Source organism: Lonchura striata, chromosome Z (assembly GCF_050655825.1).
Source record: "Lonchura striata isolate lonStrDom1 chromosome Z, ASM5065582v1, whole genome shotgun sequence".
Lineage (NCBI taxonomy): Eukaryota > Metazoa > Chordata > Aves > Passeriformes > Estrildidae > Lonchura > Lonchura striata.
Genome location: NC_140740.1, coordinates 60,623,562 through 60,641,129, shown reverse-complemented (window position 1 = coordinate 60,641,129; position 17,568 = coordinate 60,623,562).

Below are 17,568 nucleotides of genomic sequence, written 5' to 3'. Positions count from 1 at the left end.
GCCTGCATGTCATTTCTTCATTTTAGCTTTTGCAAGTGGAAGTTGAAAAAACAGAATCAAAACAGTATGGAAAAACTAGTGGAGTAGCAATTGTAGGTGCTGAAAAAAAAAATAATTTATTTGCATATATATATATATATATATGTATATATGTGTATATATATATGTAAATTTCTACCTGAACAAAGACCATAAACGTAACAAAAGCAACCTTCTACATGTCAAAACATAATGCTAAATATGAGGGTTTTTTTCCCATCTTTGAAGACTGTTTAAAAGTTGATCAGTGTAACACCTGCACTTTAATCTTTTCATGGGAGAGAACATAGATTTTGTTATTATATATTTATTTTTTAAAACAACTCATACAATAGATTTTTCTAGACCAGAACCAGAAAATTTTCTTAAAAGTACACAATGGATCACATCCCACTAGTTAGGGAATTGATTTCCAAGTGGGATCTGCAATATTAATAAAAAAGGTATTATTATATCTTAAAAAATAATTAGCCATGTATTTGAACAAAGAACTAACAAAAACACAAGGGCACACGTACATATGTTGCCCTGCAGAAAAATTAAGGATCTTAGCATGATCTCTTGGGACCGGTACTAGAAGCTATGTACTACTGTGCCTGAAAAGTCTAGAACTAAAGCAATTTGCAGAAGTCTTCTGGAGATGTATCTCCTGAGTAATTTATATCCAAAAGAGAAGGGGAAACCCTCAAAAGTTTGTGAAAAAAAAAAGATTACCTTGAACTATATTTTATTTAATAGAATTCTGTTTTTTTTGTTGTGGTTTTTTTGGTTTGTTTTGTTGTTGTTGTTTTGGGGTTTTTTGCTAAATGGTAAGCTAAACAAATCAAATTTTTGTTATTCTTTTACTGAAAAAGTATATCTAACTAGAAAATCCAGTACTTCTTTTTTTTCCCCCTCAAAACTACTAATGTCTTTCTGGTAGAATATAATTGTCAAAACAGTTCACAGAACCACAGAATCGTGAGAGCTCTGGATATCATCCAGTTGAACCCAAACTCTGCACAAGACAGGATCACCTGGAGCAGGTTACAAAGGAGCTCATCCAAGTGGGTTTTGTGTGCGTTCAGAGGGGGAGAATCCATTACATCCCTGGGCAGCCTGTTCCAGTGCTCTGCCACACTCAGTGTAGAAGGAGTTCCTCAACTTCTCGTGGAAGGTGGAACTTCTTGTGTTTTAGTTTATGGCCATTACTTCTACTCCTGCCTCTAGGCACCACTGAAAAGAGTCTGGCACCATCCCCTCGACATCCACCTTTAAGGTATTAAGTAAGACTACTCCCAATGACCTTATGACCTCTACATGCCTGGGCATGATCTCCTGAATGGGCTGTTCCATTCCCTTTTCAGGTATGGAGGTGAGGCTGACAGGACGTATCTTCCCAGGTCCTCCTTCTTGTCCTTTTTGGAGATGGCAGTAATGTTGACTTTCCTCCAGCCATCAGGCTCCTCTCTCCTGTTCTCCATGCTTTTACACCGATAATGGAGGTTGGCTTATCAACATCTGCCAGCTCCCTGATGGTGCTGATCCCATCAGAGCCCATGTGTGGGTCTCAGATTCTGTCAAAGAGAGAAATGGAGAGTTTCTAGCCAGGCAGAAGCCTGGGAAAGAGCTGGAGAAGAATGTAAATAATTCTTTATCTTTCTTGTTATTCACATTGTTTATAGTCAAGTTCTATCACTGTGCGTCAAGCACTTTGCACCAATGGTGTGGGTTGTTTTCACTTCAGGACCAATGGAGTTGGTCCTCGCAAAGCTCTATAAAAGAGCAGGGTATTTTTAATAAAACCGGTGTTTTACTCTCAGCAGCCTTCTGAGTCAGAGTCTTCTCATTCCTTATTCCCGTCCTGCCTCAACAGCGACACCCATGGATTTATGGGTGTTAAGTTTCTCTAGCTGATCTCTAACCCAACCCTCTGTGACCAGGGTGAAGTCTTCCTTTCTGTAGCCTTCCTCTTCCACCTCTGAGGCCTGGGACTCCTCAGGGCTGGCCTCACCAGTAAAGACTGAGACAATGAAGGCATTCAGTAGTTCTGCCTTCTATGTGTCTTCCATCACCAGGACACCCATCTGATTCAGCAGTGCCTCCACATTTTCCCAATCTTCATTTTGCTGCTGATAATACTTGTGTCATCCATTTTAGCCTTAGTCCCTTAAATCTTATCCTTAAGCTCTCAAATAGTTTGTATGTCCCTGAGTCGAGCTCAATACATTCCAGTTTCTCTCTCTCACAAAGAACAACTCCACTACCTCATCTTGCTGACCTCTCCTTTCTAAAAAGTACACAGGCATCCAAGCAACATTCCAGTCACATGAGCTATCCCACCATATCTCTGTAAATGCAATAATGATATAATGGCCCTACATTGGCACATGCCCAGAGATTTCTAGATCTTGCTTATTCCCCATGCTATCCGCATTTGTGTACAGACACATCAGGAAGGTAATCAGTATCCAGGTTCCTTAGAAGAGGTGTAACAGGATTCCCCATAACAATACACACCCTTGATGTGGATAGCCCTATGATTCTCATCTTGAGAGGAGGCCAAGATAGCACTGGTTGGCATGGCCTGCTCTCCAGGAAGAAGCAAAGGCAGGAGCATTGCCACCTTGGACCCCACAAGCCATTCGGTATAAAGCTCATCTCACCAAATTGGCCAGTCTGCTGCCAATGATTTTCTCTCCCTTTTTAGACAAGTGGATCCCATCTCTCCCTAACAGGCTACAGTCAGTGAAGTGCGATCCATTGCTAAAAAAGCCAAAGCCTTCATGGCACCAGCCATAAAGCCAGACATTGATCTGCACTATGCCTCTGCTTCTGCCTTCTTCAGTTGTGAGATTACCCTCTGGACACCCATATAAAAGTTAATTTCAGAAAATGATTTTCAGATAGCAGAGGAACGAAAATTCAAATTATTCAAGAAAGACATTAGTCATGTGTTGGTGATAGTAAAGTCAAGTGCTTTACTATTCTATTACTTCTAAATATCCCAAGAAAGAGGAGTCTAACTTCCCACAGTGTAAAATGAAGTTCAGTGTTTAACACATTCTCTTTTTTCTACATACCATTAACTTAAATTGCCAGACATCTTTGTCTACTGTTGACCTGCTTTATTCATGCAATCTCTGCATTGTAGAGTTTGAGGATCCTGCCTTTGAATTGCCATAAAAGAATGACAGTGGAGTTTTTTTGTTGTTTTGGTTTTTTTTTCAAATTTCACTAAGTCAGAGCTAAATGCCAAAACCAAAGTGGGCTGAGATGCTGAAGAGAACAGCTGAAAGATAGATGATGCCCTCTGCCTCTTGTCTTCTACTTTCAAAGGTGGACTTTGAAATCCATGTTACAGTCTTCAGAGGTACCGAGCATATTACAAGATCTGAAAGATCATGTCTGCAACAGCTTTCTCAATAGCAGACAAAAAGTAGTATGTGGGACTTTTCTTCTGCACAGCATGCGTGCATACATATTTTTAGTAAGTGTGTGATGACTTCTGTGCACATTCAGGGACTGACCTATCATCAAAATCTTTATAGGCCACCCACCTACTGGAAGTCAAATAATGGCCTATATTTTTCAGGTTGTACACCTTAGTGATGTCATTTGGCCTTGAAAATACATATTCAAAAAATCTTGAAGTAAAATGAGTGCAGGCTGAAACACTGAATAAAAAGCTGTCAAATGGAATCTTATCGCAGTTGTGCATTACTGAAGCACAGACAATGATAAGGGGTTTTCTTTTCCTGTCACAAATTCTGTGTGTTTTCTCTGAGCAATACTGAATGGTGCCCCTGGGCTTAACTTTTGCAAATGGCACCATTTTTCTGGCTCCTTCAGGTCTGCAGAAGTTGCCTCAAAGTGTCAGTTGTCTTAATTCCACTGCCTTATTCAGAGAAAATGCCCAATGTGCTCTGATATGCAAACAAAGAGCTTCATGGAAAATTCAGACCAGCTGTAGGAATTATAGTTAGGCAGGCTGGTCTTAATAGGACAAAATAAACATCTACTGTAAGAGCAGTAAAACACCTCCTTAGAAAAGAACATGTTGACTTGGAGAGCTGGATCTTTACCAGATGACCTGTCAGCTTCACTGATTGACTTCTTTTTCTTCTTTTTCTTCTCTGTGTCTTTGGTATTTTGGCAGCTAACTTGTCCTCTTCTGGAAAATAGGTCTTTTATTCATGAGATGCCTCTAAGTGTTGCTTTAGGTGGTTTATTGACTGATTTTAATCTTCTGTATTGGTTGATGCCATTTTCTTGGGAGAAGTATTACCTGCAGGCAACGGCTGTATTCACTCTCGTTGGTTCACTTTGGATGCCTAAGGAGTCATAATTAAGTCATCCTTTTCTCTTAAAAAATGATAAATAAAAGAGTAAGACCCTTATCTTCAACCTCTTTTGGCTTCCATATGTGTAAGCCAGTAAGAGGAATGGAACACATTATTTTCTCTGGTTTTCATATTGATGGACAGCTTTCTATATATATCAGTTGCGTTTGCAATGAAGGATGCCAGATTTGCAAGCATTTGCTACAACATTGTGTATATGTCTATAGTCCTATGCACAGGTTACAGGCAGCACCTGGTTTCCCTAGAACATGGGTTGATATTTGTAAAACTTAGGACTATTTGATTGGAATTCATAAGGTGAAAGATATAGCCTGAGCTCTGCTGTGCACTTACAGAGCAAATCAGTCTTCTCTGTTCTTCAGTGAGTCAGAACAATAATGCTGTTTTTACCTAATGAGGGCACTGAGAGGCTTAACTTATTAGGGATAGCACATGGCTAGTCCAATACATAAAACAGCATCTAAAAGACTGAAAAAATTCTCTCTGGGTCTTGAATGTCTACCCAGGAAACAGTGGTATTTTCTTTAAAAACTGTCAGTGATATGAAACTGCAATTCTGCAGCAAAGGGCAGTGTTAACTGACATGGTAACTGAATGCAGTTTTCGCTAACTTGCCTCAGCTTATAGGAAGATAAAACATATAAGGATCATTTTTTTCACTTCTTAGGGCCATAGTTCACATTATGTAAGAGGATGTAGTAATGTAAAGATAGACTATGTGAAATTACATGAGCACCACAGTATTCCAATTCCAGTGGTGTACCTTGGTACAGGGCTCTGGTGTTGTTACTGAAAAATGTTTGAGATCACTTTAAAAATCATTGGCAAGGGTATAAATCAAAAGAGCCAGATTTAATATTAAGTGACCACGACAAAGTTCATTGGTGAGATTCACTCTACTACTTACAGGACAGTTAAGGCACAGCAAGGAGAAACAAGCAACAATAAAACCATGCAAAATCCAAAATCAAACCAGAAATGAATGGAGAACTGTGGTAGTGTGTTTTTCAGCTGTAATTGTTTAAGTTGTTAATGTTTTATTCCAAAGGTTTATAATGGTTTATTCCTATGTACCCCTACCTTCTGTTAAAGTGGTCTAGCCTTATGTTAAGCCCTTCCCCTGCACCCTTCTGTTATGTGTAATATGGGTAATTTGCACCTATAGGGTGATATATATGTAATGTTTTGTATTACTACAAAATATTGTCATAAAGCATACGAGCCTGAGCTAGGGGGTTGTCTCACCCCCTATGTTGAAACTATCACTGATAAAATTTTATTTACAAGCTAATACATGTAGCTCGTCAGGAGATGGGTCATTTCCCAAGGATGGACATTGCTTCCCAGACACTGGTTTGTTCAACTCAGTACAGAGAAAAGAGACTCTATGAATATGTGGGACTTGGAATGAAAGAAAGGCCCAATCACCAACATCTCTGCCTCAAGCAAAATCCACTGTATAAAAACTGCTTGAGCAGGAAGGTTGGTGTGAAACATAGGGGACCCTCTTCTGTAGAGGTCATATCTATGTCTCACCCAGCACTGATCCTGGGCTCAGCACTGTCCTTTTCTTTGTGGCTGTCTCAGATAGAATTTGATCATTAAATAAAAACAATTTTTAATTTTTATTTTGGCTTGATTTATTTTTACTTATAACACTTCCATCAATCCTTGTACCTGCCCCCTTTTCCAGTCCCTTCTATGTCAGTCTATGTAGTCCTGCCCCTGCTATCCATCAATCATTGTAACACCTGCTTTTTATCTAGAATGTTCCCTATCATTTATGCAATCCATAGCCTTCCATTGAGTTGTACATGTATGCTCCCCTGCCCCCATGTACCTTATTAGTTGTATGTTAATACAGTGCCACCTCAGTTCCCCCCTTAAGCTGTCTCGTTGGTTGTTAGGCTGTCTCCCCCCTGCCCGGAGACAGCCCACCCTTTATAAATTGCTGCACTCCCTTGCTCTTCACTCTTTTCTTCGTGAGTGCTCCTTTGTTACATCTGCTCACTCTCTCCCGGGGGAGGAATAAAACCACTCGGAACAGCAAGCAGGAGTTCTTCCCTCCTTTCTTTACCTCAATCCAGTCGGCGTGGAGCCTGTTCTTATCGGTCCCTCCTGGCGAAAAGGGGTCCCAGCTTGTGGCCGAACCGCTACCCTTCTGTCTGCTTGTGGCGAGAGGCGGAGAGCAGCCATTTGCGATGCCTGCCTGAGCAAGGGGGTCGAGCTAGCTGGAAGATCACCCCTTCTCTGGAGATCAGGGCACGGAGTCAGAGAACTGTCTAAGGGTGTGTACGTGGGCAGGGGAGTGTGGGTGGGTGTGTGAGTGTGTTTAGATCTATGTGACAAAGGACAGTGAGGGCAAGGATAAAAAGGAACACAGCCAAAAACCTTAACAGTACTCATACTTAACAGTAATTTAACTTAACTTACACCTTAAACTTAATAATTTAACAAAGTAACAATTTAACAGAGGAATAAGTCTTAGCAGCATTTAACCTAATTTATAACTTCAAAGTTACACATAGCAACTTAGTGAAAGAACAACACTTAGTGTTATAAATTGTGACACGGCAATTTGAAGTGTTTTAATTTAATAAAGCAATTTTATTTAAAATTAGCAAGCGAGTAAGGCAGGCAAAATCTAGCGCTGGGCGGCCAGGGAGTCTCCTGCTCTACTAACGGCGCGCAAAAATGTTCTGTCCTAACTTTCCTTTTATCCCCCCCCCCTTCTCTTTGCAGGCGTGACTCTCCAGATGTAGTTTGAGTCTGGTCGTTGTGATAGCTTCTAAGTCTCTTTTTTTGAGATACAGCAAGCAGACCAGATATACACACCCAGGACTTTAATCTCAACCTCCTTATCACCTTGTAAGCAAATAAGCATTTCAAAGACACACTAGTACATTCTTATGCAAACCAAGGTAAACGAGTATATCACAGTGAACAAATTATTTTCTACTTATCTTACTTAGCAGCACTTAAGTAAGGTTAAGTCACAAGCTGACTTACAGGCATAACTTAAAAGGCACTTAAACATCTCAGAAAGCAGCATTTCTCTCAGATGTGCTATAGCACATGCATGCAACACAGACAAAAAGAGTCAATGCAGGCAAGGTACCTGTGAGAAATTCCCCTTAGAGGTCAGTGAAAAACTAACTTTGGACGCTTTTGCATTTCCTGACAGGTGAAGGATCAGGCCTCAAGGAGTGGGGGCATCAGACCAAGACTTGTTGCTGTTTGGTGATCCTCCAAGTATAGCAAACTTGAGAGTTTACTGTCTCAGAGGGGTGTCCCTCTCAGAGGGAGAGTGCTGCTCACAGCCCACGGAGGTCTAGAAAAGCTCAAAGGGTCTCATTTGGATTGCTATTTATAGGGTCTCAAGACAGTGGGCTTTAGTCATAATGTTTTGTTGTGGTGCGGCAAAATGAAAGAAAAACACACCACCGCATTGTTTCATCCTGGCCACAGTTTGGATCAGCTCTTTCTTTGAATGTGCGAGAGCAGGGATGTTGTGCCATTGAGGCAAGAAAAATACTTTCCAAGGTTATTCATAAGAACAAAAGGAGCTCCTTAGACAACAGTTCCTGGGAGCAGACCATGTTTCTGGTAAGCTCAGGAAGAGCTGAGGCCAGGTGCTGTTTCCTAGGCTGAGGTGTAATGAGCATTTCTTAGATCACAGTGCAGCCTGGAAGGGGGGAAAAGGGGAATGCACCACTACAGGTGTGTCTATAAAGCACAGGCTGATTTACACCTCTTTACATCAATTCTGCACTACCTTGTACACAACACATGTGCTACATACACAGGTACAGGGCAGAAAGGAAAACAATTATAAAGGTTATGTGGGAATTGCTAGAAGTACTTTGGAAATGCGTGTGGGAAACTGAGAAGTATCCAGCAAGGCAGTCTACCTATAAATTCAGTAGTAGTAAGACGAAGGGAAAAGTATATTCTGTTTACTTTACAGAGGCTCAAAGCATAATTTTCATACAGTGGTATTTGTTTATGTGAAGGTAGTGCTGCATTTTCTGGGACTGGTGCCTGAGAGGCACAAGTGTCTTTGTGTGAAAGAGATTTGTCACCTCATGGGTCACAACAGGGAGATTGTGACACTACAGAGTGACAGCCTTACCAGTAATAGCATTAAGACAAAGTAAAATATTTCCACTAGGGCTGCTAGCGAATTGTTTGCTCTTGGGCTGAGACTGCTGCCAACATTAACTCCCTACCTGCAAGTATTACTGTACAACAGGCACACTAAAAATAAATTTTGCACCACTGTTACCTGAAGAGACTGAAATAATAATACAGTGTGTGGAGATAGCCACCAGATGGTAGCAAACACGTAGTGTACATGTCTGTCAGATTTTCTCAATTATACTGGATTTCTTGAAAGAGAAAACACTCACATATATTTTTAAACATGTGAGCTCAACAAGCTGATCTATAAAAATACTAATGAAATTTTGAGCAACTGCTCTAAATTTTCTACATCAAACCCCACCATTTAGTTATATCCTTCACTGGTTACTTTGCTACTGTTAGCAGAATATCCTTAGTGTTCCTTTTGACAAAGGAACACTTTGTCAAAAGGAAAGTGAGATTAAAGATTGCAGAATTCAGCACAATAACTGACAGTAGTCTTCAGACAACTGGTTGTTGAATTGTCAAATTTTGTCCTCAGTCTAAGTCAAGAAGACTCCAGTGCATAATAAACTGCCTAACAACTTCTGCATAAAGATTGTAGAAGTGAATAATGTACAGTGAAAAAAAAACTTTTCAGGATCTTCAAACATGACTCTATGCTAATACCATCTGTTCAACAAAGCAGCAGTAAGACTCTAAGCTCTAGACTGTTCTAGACAAATATAAAAATTTACCCTTTCTCATAGAAAAAATAAACACTGACCTCCTAATCAAAACCAGTAGTTCATTACATTTCTGCTGACCCTGAATGACACAGTGACAAGGACTGCATGATACATCTGTGGTCATCAAAGACCATCAAAGACCTAGACATCAAAACAACACAACATTTAGGAAACAAGTCTTTCCAAAGCTGAGTGTATGTATCAGGAAGACTGCATCAGGCCTTCTGGGAGCTTCCTTTACCCTTTGTTTCTGGGGGAAGTGCCATAGCTTATATCTGCAGGAGTTATCACCATCAGATGTGAACACACAAGAAAACCAAAGCAAAAAATCCAAACCAACAAACAAAAAACAAAGCAAACAGGAAAACCCCAATTCATCCCAAAAGCCAGCACTCTGGTCTATGCCATCACCACGAAAAAATTACTGCTATTTTGTTTGTAGAACTCTCTGATTCAAGAATTTAGGTATTGACAGGAAAGAGGATGACAGCTTTTGGAGAGCTCGCAATATCATTGCCATCTCCGGACAAAGGATGTTAATGCTACTTTGTTTTCCAGGTGTCTCAGGCCTCTAAAAAACTTTGTATCAGAACCACGGGATATGATTTTGGAGCCTTTGGTTTTAAAACATGTGAAAACAACTGTTGCGATTCTATATATATGGATAAATTGTTGCAAAATTACTGTCTCAAAGTTCTTTTTGGCCTTTATGCTTTTTTGGATCTCTTTTTTGTACCCCTTCCCTTGATACTCTAGAGGCAGCCAGCAGAGCTGTTGGGCAAGTATGCATCCAGCATGACAAGATCTCATTAAAGCTTCTACATTAAACAATGTTCTGTCTGGATTGCTTTGTTGTTTTGTGACAGCTGGAAAGATGTAATTTTTTATAGATAATCCTTTGCTCCTGCTTCTACCACCTTCCTTGTGATGACAGAAATGAACATGTATCTGCACCTGTCCTCTTAACTGGTAGATGCAGTTTTCCTTGAGAAGAGGTACTGTTTAGTATTATGTTCCATCATGTCTCTAGAAGATTCAATTATTTAATGGGGACTAATTATACAGACAACAGCAGTAGTGCAAAGTGTAATGTTAGCAGCGCTAATCCCATTATTGAATTTATATAGGAAACAGCAAGAGACTATCTGGAGCAGCAGTCATAAATTTATCACCTATGGCACAGTGATGCAATCCTGCTGCTGTATCTTGGAAGAGGAATCTGTGCAACTTTTGAAACATAATTATGTGTACCAGATCTGTAAACTTTTGCCTGTTTATGGCATAATTCCTGAAGCAAATTCACAGTCCTCTGCACAGCCATGGACTGCCTTAGGTCCAGCAATAAACAAGCACTTTTCATGAGATAGCAGCTCTGCAGCACAGAAAAGCACAGCTGGCCCAAAATAGACTAGATCGGCATCAGACCTGCACCTACTGTGCTACCCTGAATAGCTCTTTGTGGATACCACTTTTAGAAGTGCAGAAAGACTTGGCTCTGGGACAACATCCATAGGTCTTTATAGACTTGAAGGGTCTAAAAATAGTGTGTTTGGAATTATATAGTTCAACTAAGACTGTGACAACCCACTGGAGCATAGCTCAGTACAGACCGTTTCTTTTGCTGCCTGAGGAACAGTAAGCAGGAACTAATTGCCTTGATTTTTTCTCTTCCTTAGTGGTGTGAATTTGGTTTTTAAGACCCTGGTATCAGCTGCATGTAAAAGCAATTACAGATTTGAGAACCATTTCCCAAGCTGTTGCTGCCAACAGAACTTTGCCTATTCCAATATACTCTGGAACAAAGGGGGATCTCAAACAGGTTCTCATTTTTCCCCCCCTCCCCCCACAATGGCTGCTCAGCAGTACTCCAAGCCTTCAGTCTTACTGCTGAGCCTAATCTGTGTGCTATTCACGCTGCCAATATTACACTGCCATCACAGAAAGAAGAAAATTTGCACAATCTTCTCTTGTAACAAAAAGACCTTGTCAGGAAAAAATAATCTCCCAAACTTTAGAGAAAATAGGGATTTCCTAGGCAGACCTATAACATTTTTCTGTGTCTGCTTTCTGAGTGTGAGAAATGGCTACTCATTTTTCATAATTTTAGGAAGGTTTATTAAACCATAACAGAAGACTGAATAGAGAAAACATTAGGCCAGGAGCAATGGATTCCACCCCCCCTGCCCATGTGCTTGACCACATAATGGAGGTTTCACCTTTTAACCCTTTAACCCCTCCCAAGGTTCTGCCCATCGACCCCTTCTTTGCTGTCTAGTGGTAGAGTTTACTTCCTCAAATCCTGATTGGAAGTCAGATGTTGCCCAAGTGACAAGCTGACCCTCCCAGATGTCTCAGCCCTGGCTGTCTCTTGATAACAATGTGAGGGGGTGAAACATAACTATAAATCTATAAAACTTTTCTTAACCTATATACATGATAATTGTGAGAGTCAATCATTGCATTACTCATCTATCACAAGAGAGATTGCCATTTGATATAGAAAGGAAAATCCAGACTGTCTTGAAGTGCTTTGATTCAAATCTAGTCAGGCTCCTCTATATAAACCCCATGAAGCTACTGAAGCACTTGCCTAGCATCTGTGTGACATGGGCAGCTGTGTGGAGCTGGTTAGCCCAATCCCCTGGCCCATGCCAAGGGAGGCCACCCCCCGTCTGCCCCTTGGGCTGTTCTGGGTGGTGGTGTGAGCAGGGCTGCTTAGCTCTCAGCAGCAGCAGGCTGCTCTGTACAACTGATAGATGTCACTCCAAGTTGAAGGATCCAGAATAAAGGACACAAGAGAGGTCACTTGTATGGGTTCTCAAGAGGCTTTAATCTCCAAGAGGGTGCAGGAACAAGCAACAAGCACACAGCCTTACAACGACTTTAAGTATAGGGAATGGTACTAGGGGAGGAGACAAAGCTCAACCAATAACAGGATAACAGGGGAGAAGCACAAGGCAGGGATTTCCTCTATTCCCAATGGGGAATCACATGGGAGGAGATCAGACTAATGTATCAATGGTCCTTTGAATAGAGGGAGATGGACATAGAAGGTTCTGGGGAAAAAGGTGAGGATATATATGATAGACCAGGGAGGGGGCAGTACTTCCAGGACTGGCAGGGAAGGGTCTGGAAACAAAGGAGGTAAAAGGGAGATTGGCATGGGGATTGACATAGGGACTGGCCAGAAAATAGGAGTAAACAGCTTCCGGGCAAGACCATAGGGGAAGCTGAACAGGCTACATGGAATAAACCACTTAAAATTTGCAATAAGAAACACATTAAATTTACAACAGAAAGAGACACTACCACAGTTGTGCTTCGTCACATCTCAGTATCTGCTGTGGTTTATATCACATCTCCAACTCCTGACTTTTTCTTCATACTTTTTTCAACAGGCTGCACCCTCTCAGTCTGTTCTCTATAGTGCTTTGGAAATGGCAGTCAAGGTCTTGCACCTGCATTTCATAAAGTTTACTACTGTGAAATCTGACATTCATTTACATATAGTTCTGCTCATGCTACTTTGGTAATGCACAGGGACTTCAAAATCAAGAATGCAAGAGAAGGAAAATTTGTGCTTCCTTTGGAAGCATGATTTATTTACAAGGCACAAATAAAGAGACTAAAAGGTAATAGGTCTTGAATATTATTTCTAGCTCTGTTAATTCATCTATGTGACTTCAGGATAGCAGTATCTATATTTGAGCTTCCATACATGTATTTGTTCCTTACAGTGGCTCTAATCCTTTTAAACTGGTATATGTCCAGTGTTGCAGATGATAGATAAATATGATTGTTCATAAATAATACAGCTAGGATGAGAACAGTTCTCCCAGCTAGCCGGATGACACCCCTGCCTTCAGATGAGTCCTGGGGTGAAATGGACTGTTCCATCCCACCCCCAAAAGATGTATGGCTCGTCCCACACCTCTGTACCCTCCCCTAAAATATTAGTGTCTGTAACCCCATTGGATATGCCTTATCCCAACCCCCCTAGAAGCCCCTGATAAAGGGGCTTCGAGGGGCCACGTGGTCTCTTGGAACCTCTTCCCCCCTCCTGCAACTTCCTCCCCTCCCTTGGAGCTTCCCCTCTCCTAAACCCTCCTTTTGTCTCTCCCCTTCCCCACCCTCTCAGGCCCAGCCACGTGCTGCACCTGGAAGCATGAAGCAGGACCCTCCTGCACCCCCAATAAACCTCTTTCCCCAAGAGCAAACTTCAGAGATCTCTGCCTCCATTCATCAACACCGTGCTGGAGCGTGGTATTCCCACAGTCCAGTGTGTGTATGTTCACCAAACATATAACACAACAAGCTACATCATAGAAGAAAATGCATATTTACAGGCTTAAATGAACAGGACAGGAATGTTGACTTTCACAGTGGGAAAATAAAGACAACAACAACAATAGCAACAACAAAACAATATTAGCCTGTAAAATTTTTTGAAACTTTCTCTTACTCTGCCCTTTTTATGATCACAGCTTGAGTCACCAAGTGTCTTTTTTCAAGAGCTTGGGATAGCCAATGAACCACCCACTCACCCATTCATGAATGTATGGGAACATTGTCAGGCACTGCCACAGTAAGCCTTACCTTAGACCTAGGCACACAAACTAACCCACAGTAGAAATTTGTTATCATGTTAGGATAAATTGTTGAATACTGTAACTTGATAAACATTGTAGCAAATCTGTACTGGGCAAGTAATTATTCTACTGCTTAAAAACCATAGAATTGCAGAATCTTTTAAGTTGGAAAAGGCCTCTGAGGTTATCATACCTTTGATCAGCACCTTGTCAACTAGGCCATGGCACTAAGTGCAATGTCCACTCATTTCTTGTACATCTCCAGGGTTGGTGACTCCACGACCTCCCTGAGCAGCCAATTCCAATGCTTAATAATCTCATTTATGAAGAAATTCCTCCTGATATTCAGCCTGTACCTCTCCTGGTCCAGATTGAGGCTATTTCTTCATGTCCTGTCACTTGCTGCTTGGAAGAAGAGGCCAATCCCCACTTGGCTACACCCTCTTTAGGTGGTTATAAAAAGTCATAAAGTCATCCCTAAGCCTTCTTTTTTTCCAGGCTAAACAACCACAGTTCCCTTGCCTGCACCTCATCAGACTTGTGCTCCAGACCCTTCACCGGATCCATTGCTCTGCTCTGTGTAGAATGAAACTCCAGCTGCATCACATATTGCTATGCCTTACTCTTAAAACATAATGATAAAGAAAGACATCAGTGAGGATTATAAACTCCTGATGGGGATAGACCACTTCTTTCCAATGTAAGAAATAGCCCTGGTTCTTCGTGTTTTATATATAATTCCCAAAAGAGCCTCTTCTGTTCACTTCATGGTAATTGCGCAGTAAAGCTGAGCTTCAGATGAGAGAAAAAACAACCCACTGAAATCCAGCAATTTCTAGTAACTCAAGCTATTACAGTACCGATCACAAAGCAAATAAAGCTGGTGTGACTGCATTGTTGGAGAGATAGTGGCAGACATAAAAGGACAGAAACCACCCCCACCTTTTTTTTATGGATTCTATTTGTTTCACAAGAATCCACACTTATAAGTCTAAAATATTGTAGAGCTAAAGAAAACCTGACTGGAGCTAGCTGGGGGAGGAGAGGGAACAGAGGGGAAAGGTTTAAGATACCATCTTTAATCATCTTGCTGCGTAGCAGAATTCAGACTCACATTAGACAGAAAGGTTTCCCCTGCAGTGAACAGGCAGAGTGCAGTCAGCCAGCTCCAGCACCCTGTGTGGAATAAAGCACTTCAGAATTAGACATTGAACATCACAAGCATCACTGAAAGTTGAAGTCTCATGTCTGGAAACAAAGGTAGCTGAGGTGAGTAGCTTACTGTTCCTGTCATAGATATTGAAAAAATTGAAAAAATACACTGTATTTCTCCTACATAATTTTAGTTACGCCGTTTCAGCGTTGTATTAAATTATTTACTATAGTAACTACAACATGAATGAAAACATTCATAAAAAACACAGGTTAGAGTGTGTTTTTCCCTCCAGGAAAAAAAAAAAGAGCCTTCTCCAAGGGCTCTAGAATAATTTTATTTGGTTTAGCTGGTCTGTGAATTTTAGACATAGTTAATAAAGACAGTTTAAGCTGATCTCCTGGAAGTTACACAATCTCTGTTTTATACTAGGAAGTCTTTCCTACAAATTACAGACTGTGATGAAGTGTGAGAGTGCTACTACCAAAACACAAGCACTGGTTTTCTTTTGTTTTATAAGCATTTGCTCAAAGATTTACATAGGTTTTAATTTGTGTTACATATTTCAGTCCAGTAATATGAACCCATCTAAAGAGATGTAAGATTCATGTTTTGAGTGTGGCTTTATGTACAGAAGGAATCAGAAGTTTTTTTCTTTATATTCACTAGATCACTTTGCAAGGGAAGTACTCTCCAGTGTTACACCAATATCAGGGAGAGAAGCAAGTCTGCAGGAGCTAAGACACAGACAAAGGAAAGCTAAGGCTTTCCTTTGGGCTCCAATAAAATACCTCCTTCTTTAAAATAAGTATTTTCTACAGCAAATGTATATAATTGTCTTGAAGCTAGAACTCTTTTGTACATTTCTTTTTTTGCAGGAAGCTCCTTCTTGCGTCTGGGGAGGACACATATCTTGGAAATCAAGCTATATGTCTTTACAAACTATAATTCTAAAGCAAGAACAGCTATTAACAGAAAACAGCCAGAATACTCATTGAATAGTTATCTTTCCTTGGTCAGAATCAATTCCACACTTCATTATCATAATCCAAAAGTTTACTGAAGCTTGGGGGCTTTCATCAACTTTGAGGGGGTCTCAGATCTGATAATTAAAAAGAAAAAAAAAAAACTTAAACCAAGTAAAATCTCAAAGCAACACTTCTCCACCTAGCTGCCAGCCTCTGTGTGGGGATACAATTAAAGCTAAGCAAAGTAGAACGGGCTGAGGTTTTCACTCTGCTTTGTACTGCACCACTTATACATCTGAGAAGAATGCTTTACAGCTTTAGAGCAATTCTCTGGAAAAGTTCCTACACAGCTCTCACTCAGTGGGATTTCTGAGAGAATAGCTAGTGATGGCAGCTAAGGCAGCTCAGCATTCTTTCCTCAGGTATCTCCATAAACACCAGCAGGAACATGCTTGCTGAAATAACTGTTTTCATCACTGTGCTGAACAGTCATATATATCTCCAAGGAATAATTTGTTTGCATGGTATAGAGAGATAAAGAGCACAATTACCAGGAAGCTCCCAGCAATTGATCAACTTCCCAGTAGTCTAAAGTTGTTTCTGGGTACCTAGCAAGAAGAAAGTCTCTGCTGAGGCAACACCACTGTATAAATTGGTTATCCATGGCAACCAGGAAATCAAAAGTTCTTGCTAACACTTGGAGACATATTGTAAATCAGGCAAAGAGACCTCCTTTGTAATCAGGACTGAGAGAATTCTGTCATAAAACAGGAGAGTCTGATGAGTTAAAGGAGAATTGAAGAGAAAGGAGGAATACAACTGGGATATGTACTCCTGAAAAAAGAGAAAGACTGTTTCCTGGGCACTGGATGCAAGGGCTTCTTAATGACCAGTAAGAGTAGACTGACAGGAAAAGTGATCAAAAAAATACTAAGACATTGTCTGTAAAAAGGGTAGAAGACAATGGATGAATACATAGAGAGAGTTGAATACAAAAAAAAAAAAACAAAAAACAACAACAAAAAAAAAAACTGAAAAGAGAGAGAGAGAGAGAGAGAGAGAGAGAGAGAGAAACTAAAGGATGAGAGAAGAGGAAGGGCAGCAGACTTGAGTTCCTTAGTCTGGGCAGGGCAGGGCACAACCTGGTTAATTAAGTGCCTTAGTTATTGTAGAACATCCCTACTCTCAGGACCACATCTGACTCAGGGATATCTCAGGCAGCAGTTAACTGAGCTAGTCTCTCTAAACTAGGAATTACATTGAACAGAAAAAGACAAACTACATTTTATTTATACTGTGTTCCAGCAGAGACAAAGAAATATAAGCATATTGTTTTTCTGAATGTTTATATTTCCCTCCAGCTGCTCCACATTGAGGAACACTAAAACACTTGGGAGAGTCGTATTATTCTGGTGTTTGTAGAGCATGAGAAGGTCATGCTTCCCACTCAATTTCGAGCTACTACTACAGTCTGAAGAATAACTAAAAATAATGGTAACTTTATAAACTGCCTACAGCACTTCAGCTTTATTTGCTTTCTGTGCTGAACTGCAGTATTTTCCATTTAAATTCATGATGCAGAACAGGATATGAAGGATAAACAGC